Source organism: Tarenaya hassleriana, unplaced genomic scaffold, assembly GCF_000463585.1.
Source record: "Tarenaya hassleriana unplaced genomic scaffold, ASM46358v1 Cleome204, whole genome shotgun sequence".
NCBI classification, from domain to species: Eukaryota; Viridiplantae; Streptophyta; class Magnoliopsida; order Brassicales; family Cleomaceae; genus Tarenaya; species Tarenaya hassleriana.
In genome coordinates this window covers 63,736-70,463 of record NW_010965404.1, presented here as the reverse complement: position 1 = coordinate 70,463, position 6,728 = coordinate 63,736, and positions in this window count along the sequence as shown.

Here is a 6,728-nt window from a genome sequence, read left to right as displayed (position 1 = left end):
GGCATGCGTTTGATCATCTTTTCAGCAAGTTAGACGTTTCGTGATATTCCACGCTCCAACTTGAAGGGGGATGTTGAGATATACCGGATCTTGAAGAATATTACGAGATATATCGTATATTGAAGATCTTATTAAATCCGGAAAATATATATTTAGAAATATTTATCATTATGTCTTTTTTACTTATTCAATGTAAGACTCTCATCTATTTATATGTTATTTTGGTTATCAATAAAAATATCATTCCGCAAATTTCTACATGGTATCAGAGCCTGGTTCTTTTCTAATTTGTTGTTCTTTTCATAAAAATGATGATCGATAATGAGAGTGAAGATGAAGATGATGATATACCGATCCAGTAGTAATATCATTTCGAGTTTTTTTTTTAAGAATAAGAGAGTCATTTTATTTTGGTTTTTTTTTATTTTCTCTCATAATCCCACATATTCCTAAAGATTATTCGCATAACCGCCAATCATCTTATTATTGCCAAAAAAAAATTTGTTGTCATTAAACGCTTTCGCGTAGTTGCCTTTCAATCTCGGATGAATCAGAGTTATTCACGAGACTTTTCTATACCGCGATTGTCGTCTTTTTTTTTGTTATCATCAAACGATTTTTTTGTGCGTGGTGCCAAAGTTGCAGCGCAGTCGTTTGTTTGATTTTTTTTAGTTATGTCTTTTATTGACACGAGTTCGCAAGGTGATGTGGTTCAAGCGGCATGCGTTTGATCATCTTTTCAGCAAGTTAGACGTTTCGTGATATTCCACGCTCCAACTTGAAGGGGGATGTTGAGATATACCGGATCTTGAAGAATATTACGAGATATATCGTATATTGAAGATCTTATTAAATCCGGAAAATATATATTTAGAAATATTTATCATTATGTCTTTTTTACTTATTCAATGTAAGACTCTCATCTATTTATATGTTATTTTGGTTATCAATAAAAATATCATTCCGCAAATTTCTACACGGCCTGCGCCTCATTTTCCATCTGGTCTATTCTTTGATGGATACCCTCCAGCTCAGCTCGCATGATTCTCCGTAGCTCACCCATCAATGCTTGCATTTGAAGAGGGTTTGTTTCTCCATGTTGCTGATTGTCGAGATTGCGATTTTGTTCATCCGCCATGTTTCTGCAAAAGGAAGTAAGAAGAAAGAAAAGAAGAAAGAACAAAGAAAAGGAAGATGTCCTCACCACACTCAAGTGTTTCACTCGATATTTGGCTTTTACCCTCTGATGATCTCACACACTCTTGCCTTTTTCCCCTCTTTAGTATTCTCTATATGGTTCTTATCGAACTATTCCGATCTCAATCAGAAATCTTTTCCGCAACGGTCCACCAAGACAAATCAAGGAATAATAGGACAATGAAAGAAGACACAAAAAGATGGACAATCGAAAAAAAAAGATTAGCAAAGGAGGAAACCAAAAGAAGACGACACGAAGAAGATGCAACAAGATGCACTAAGACTAAAAACAACTAGAAAGAGTAATAAAGCCACGTATGAGACCCTTTTTTTTCTTTTCGCTTATAAATTGCCAACAAAACTGTTTTCTTTTTTTTTAACTTTTTTTTTCGTTTTTCTTTTTTTATTTGATTCTTTTCTCTTTGATTTTTTTTTCTTTTCACTCTTTTTTTTTCGTTTTTTTTCTCTCTTTGTTTTTTTTTTTTTTTTTGACTTTTCACAAATGCAAACTTTGAAAGGAGATATATGAGTAGGAAGAAGATAGAAATGAAAACGAATTGAAAAGATAAAGGATAGATAAAACCTAGATTAGAGATGAGCTCTGATACCAAATGATACGGAACCGAGGACCTTTGCTCTAATTAGGCGGGTGGAGACCGCGACCTCTAACCAACCGGTAGGAATCAACCTTGGCACAAGTCTAAAAGACTACCTCGACCTAGACCTAACACCGTGATTAGCAACCTTGGTATAGTGAAGACGCCACAAACGGTTATGACTGTCCGTTTGATAAGTCGGGTGAACGCCACGGATAGAAATCCGATAAGTTCAAAACAGTTCACAAAGAACTAAAAGAGAATACTCTCACAAGTTTATTGATCAAGGATGTGTTTTACAAGTGAGATTAGCTCACCTATTTATAGGAGAAGTAAAAGAAATCCAAAAGACATAAAAGACTAGAATTAAATGTAGTCTTCCTAGAATTTTGGGAATATAGGAAAACAAAGCCATAAATGTGGTGGACTTGACTTTGAATGCCTTGGAATCATCATGAAGACTTGAATTTGCAGATTCCTTAGTGATTTTCGTCATGGGCTTGGGCTGCAACATTTGGGCCTTCATTTTGGGCTCTTCACACTTGAAATCATGTTGAAAATGGGTTGGACTTGTGTATGACTTGATCCAAATTGATTTCCCATGTGTTTTTGGCCCAAACATTCAAGAAAAAGGCCATTTAAAGCAGCTTGGAGTTCCCTTGATTTTGACCTCGTCATTGGTCCATTCGAGAAGACGAGATGATCCGCATTGCTATCCTGCTCCGCATCATTTAGAGTGTGTTGAAACATGTTTAGAGAGCATCCAAACATTTTTAAGTGCGTCGAAACATGTTTAGAGTGCATCCAAACATAGTTAGAGTGCATCCAAAAACGTTTAGAGTGCGTCTAAACACGTTTAGAGTGCATCGAAACATTTTTAGAATTCGTCTAAACATGTTTTGAGTGCATCAAAACACGTCTAGAGTGCGTTTAAACACATTTAGAGTGCATCCAAACATGTTTAGAGTGCGTCAAAATATACTTAGAGTGCATGCAAACATGTTTAGAGTGCATTAAAACATTTTTAGAATACTTTGAAACATGTTTAGAGTTCGTCTAAACATGTTTAGAGAGCATTAGAACATTTTTAGAGTGCGTCGAAACATATTTAGAGTGCGTCGAAACATGTTTAGAGAGCATCCAAACATTTTTAGAGTGCGTCGAAACATGGTTAGAGTGCATCCAAACATACTTAGAGTGCATCCAAACACGTTTAGAGTGCGTTCAAACACTTTTAGAGTGCATCCAAACATGTTTAGAGTGCGTCGAAACATGTTTAGAGTGCATCCAAACATAGTTAGAGTGCATCCAAAAACGTTTAGAGTGAGTCCAAACACGTTTAGAGTGCATCGAAACATATTTAGAATTCATCTAAACATGTTTTGAGTGCATTTAAACACATTTAGAGTGCATCCAAACATGTTTAGAGTGCGTTAAAATATACTTAGAGTGCATGCAAACATTCTTAGAGAGCATCCAAACATTTTTAGAGTGCATCGAAACATGTTTAGAGTGCAACCAAACATACATAGAGTGCATCCAAAAACGTTTAGAGTGCGCCCAAACACGTTTAGAGTGCATCGAAACATTTTTAGAATTCGTCTAAACATGTTTTGAGTGCACCAAAAAACGTTTAGAGTGCGTTTAAACACATTTAGAGTGCATCCAAACATGTTTAGAGTGCGTCAAAATATATTTAGAGTGCATGCAAACATGTTTAGGGAGCACCCAAACATTTTTAGAGTGCGTCGAAACATGTTTTGAGTGCATCAAAACACGTCTAGAGTGCGTTTAAACACATTTAGAGTGCATCCAAACATGTTTAGAGTGCGTCAAAATATATTTAGAGTGCATGCAAACATGTTTAGGGAGCACCCAAACATTTTTAGAGTGCGTCGAAACATGTTTTGAGTGCATCAAAACACGTCTAGAGTGCGTTTAAACACATTTAGAGTGCATCCAAACATGTTTAGAGTGCGTCAAAATATATTTAGAGTGCATGCAAACATGTTTAGGGAGCACCCAAACATTTTTAGAGTGCGTCGAAACATGTTTAGAGTGCATCCAAACATACTTAGACTGTATACAAACAGTTTTAGAGTGCATCAAAACATGATTAGAGTGAATCGAAACATTTTTAGAGTGCGTAGAAGCATATTTAAAGTGCGTCGAAACATGTTTTGAGTGCGTCCAAACATGTTTAGAGTGCATTAAAACATTTTTAGAATACGTTGAAACATGTTTAGAGTTCGTCTAAACATGTTTAGAGAGCATTAGAACATTTTTAGAGTGCGTCGAAATATATTTAGAGTGCGTCGAAACATGTTTAGAGAGCATCCAAACATTTTTAGAGTGCGTCGAAACATGTGTAGAATGCATCCAAACATACTTAGAGTGCATCCAAACACGTTTAGAGTGCGTTCAAACACTTTTAGAGTGCATCCAAACATGTTTAGAGTACATCGAAACATTTTTAGAATGCATCCAAATATGTTTAGAGTGTGTCGAAACATGTTTAGAGTGCATCCAAACATAGTTAGAGTGCATCCAAAAACATTTAGAGTGAGTCCAAACACGTTTAGAATGCATCGAAACATTTTTAGAATTCGTCTAAACATGTTTTGAGTACATCTAAACACATTTAGAGTGCATCCAGACATGTTTAGAGTGCGTCAAAATATACTTAGAGTGCATGCAAACATTCTTAGAGAGCATCCAAACATTTTTAGAGTGCATCGAAACATGTTTAGAGTGCATCCAAACATACTTAGACTGCATCCAAACAATTTTAGAGTGCATCAAAACATGTTTAGAGTGAATCGAAACATTTTTAGAGTGTGTAGAAGCATATTTAAAGTGCGTGGAAACATGTTTTGAGTGCGTCCAAACATGTTTAGAGTGCATTAAAACATTTTTAGAGTATGTTGAAACATGTTTAGAGTTCGTCTAAACATGTTTAGAGAGCATTAAAACATTTTTAGAGTGCGTCGAAACATTTTTAGAGTGCGTCGAAACATGTTTAGTGTGCATCCAAACAGTTTTAGAGTGCATCCAAACAGTTTTAGAGTGCATCAAAACATGTTTAGAGTGCATCAAAACATTTTTAGAGTGCGTCGAAGCATATTTAAAGCGCGTCGAAACATGTTTTGTGATGTGATATCGAAGGCAACCCCATTCAACTGGATTGGAAGCTTGCTACGGAATGGACAAAGCGATAGAATTCACTGAGCCAATTGGACCGATGACGAGAGCACGAGCCAAGAAGCTATAAGATGTGCCAAATTGCCTTATTCTTGAATGTTTGGGTCAAGAATACATGAAGAAGTGCATGGGTTTGGATTAACCACAAGCTCAGCCCATTATCCACTTGATTTCATTCTTGGAAGGCCCATAAATCAAGTCCAAAATTCAAGCCCAATAAGGAGGACGAAAATTGGCATTAAATCTGGTCAAGATGACTTTCCAACTTCATTCTTGGAGACCACAAAGTCAATAATGACTTTCTTGAAGACTAGACATTCAAACCTCTTTGTTTGTGTTCATTTATGTTTATTTTTGCTAAGTTTTATGTATTGTTCTCTATAAATAGAGATCAAAACTCAGATTTGTAGAACAACTTTGAAATATATTTTGAGAGGTTTCTCTTAGAGTTCTTCTAGAACTAATTTCTGAACTTATCAGATCTTCATCCGTGGCGTTCAATCTTGACTTATCAAGTGTTGATTCCGCACAACACTTGTGGCGTCTTCGATCACCCTACGTTTCTAAACCAGGTTCACTCGGGGTTTAAGACCGTTCGTCTCGAACGCTTGCTTAGGTTCCGTTTGCGAGTTGTTTAGGGGTTTAGGGAACCCATCCACCGCCTATCGGGAAATCTATCGATCTTCCTCTTCTTGAGAAAGATTTGTCCTCAAATCTGAATTTTCTGCAACAAAAGGAGATAGATGAACAACATTGAATGTTGTGCGAGTTGTTTAGGGGTTTAGGGAACCCATCCACCGCCTATCGGGAAATCTATCGATCTTCCTCTTCTTGAGAAAGATTTGTCCTCAAATCTGAATTTTCTGCAACAAAAGGAGATAGATGAACAACATTGAATGTTGACTAATATCAAACTCACTCGAAAGCTCAAGTTGGTAAGCATTGTGGTTGATCTTTTTAAGAGCATTAAAAGGGCCAACTCCCCTGGGCATCAACTTTGATTTCCTTTGATTCGGAAATCTCTCTTTGCGCATGTGTACCCAAACCATGTCTCCCGATTCGAATACAACCTCTTTTCGCCCTTTGTTTGCTTGCTTGGCGTATTGTTTCATCCTCCGTTTGATCCCAAGATCAAATATAACATTTTGATGTGAGGCAAAGTATACAGATACAATACCGATCCCCCTAAGAGTTGAAGAATCTTTGATATGCCTAGATGTGATGAGTAAAAACTCATCAATTGCATCTCCACTTTCGGCATCTCCTGTTAGCTTTTGAATTTCTTCCTTCGGTTTTCTGCCTACAGAGCTTTCACCGAATATAAAATCAATTGGATGTTTCATTCGTTGAATTGAATTCAATCCAGATTGAGCCTCATCATCATTTTCCTGCAAACACTCAAAACCCAAACTAGACAAAGAAGATGTGAGTACGTTAGTTCTCAAAAGAGCCTCTTTGCACATGAGTACAATCATCGGCTGATGAGAAAGCAAAGCTTTCTTAATTTCACTCACTCTCATGAAGAAATTTGTGTTTGATCTCACGGGTATACTCTCAAAGGTCCTTTTCTGAGTTTCTCTCGAAACCTCACAAATTTTTGAGTGAACTACCTCATGGTCACACATTTGGAATTGTTTCTTCTCCAATGGTAACTTGCTCGTCGTGTTTGTGAAAATTTTGCCAACAATCAAGTGTTCTTGTTGCACAAACACTTCTTCGTTTGTTTGCAAATTA